A 1,187-nucleotide genomic window follows, 5' to 3' on the forward strand; every position below is an offset into this window, starting at 1 on the left:
GCACTCTACCCAGGGGGACAGCTTGAGGCTCTGTCAAAAAAAAAAAAAAAAAAAAAAAAAGAATATTTGTGTAACCCACTCACATATTTGAAAGTTGACACCTAGGGTTTTTTTGTTGTTGTTGTTTGTTTGTTTGTTTGCAGTTTTTGGCCAGGGCTGGGTTTGAACATGCTACCTCCAGCATCTGGGCGCCCTGCTCCTTTGAGCCACAGGCGCCGCCTCTAGGGTGGTTTTTTTTTTTTTTAATCATATGTTGCTAATAATATAATTTCCAGTGTAGTATATATGTACTTTGGGCTCAGCACCCATAACTCAGTGGTTAGGGCACTGGCCACATACACTGAGTTTGAATCTGGATCGGGCTTGCTAAACAATCATGACAATTACAACAAAAAAAAATAGCCAGGTATTGTGCCAAGTGCCTATAGTCCCAGCTACTTGGGAGGCTAAGGCAAGAGAATCGCTTAAGCCCAAGAGTTTGAGGTTGCTGTGAGCTGTGACGTCACAGCTCTCTACAGAGGGTAACATAGTGACACTCTGTCTCAAAAAACAAAAATAACAACAACAACAAATATATATAAAAATACACATACAGACATATAAAGATACATACACATACTTGTGTGTGTGTGTATACTTTGTCAAATCCCTGGAGCTGTAGACTCAGCTAGTTCAGTTTATGGAAAGCATGTCAAATCTCTCAGGCATGACTTTCCCTCAGAGAAGATCTGACTTCATTTCTCACCACCTCCCTGCTTGTTTCTAATTCTAGGACAGACAGACAAGGTCAGAGCTTTGCTAAGTTTGCTGGCTAATGCCAGCGACCTCTGCTGGCTTTTCTAGCATCCTTTCTCCTGGGGCATTCCTCCGTGTCTCCTAGAGACATTCATTTGGGTGAGATGTAGCTTTTCTAGGTGGGAAACCCCCAGAAAGGAGACCTGAAGAGAGGTGCTTTCTCAGGTAGACCCTTTCCTATGTCTCAGGAGGACATATGAAGCTAAAAATCTGGAAACTTGGCTTAGTGCCCATAGCTCAAGTGGCTAAGGCGCCAGCCACATAAACTAGAGCTGGCGGGTTTGAATCCAGCCTGGGCCTGCCAAACAACAATGACAATTACAACCAAAAAATAGCCAGGTGTTGTGGCAGGCACCTGTAGTCTCAGCTACTTGGGAGGGTGAGGCAAGAGA

Source organism: Otolemur garnettii, unplaced genomic scaffold (assembly GCF_000181295.1).
Source record: "Otolemur garnettii isolate 467f Iridium unplaced genomic scaffold, OtoGar3 scaffold00003, whole genome shotgun sequence".
NCBI lineage: Eukaryota > Metazoa > Chordata > Mammalia > Primates > Galagidae > Otolemur > Otolemur garnettii.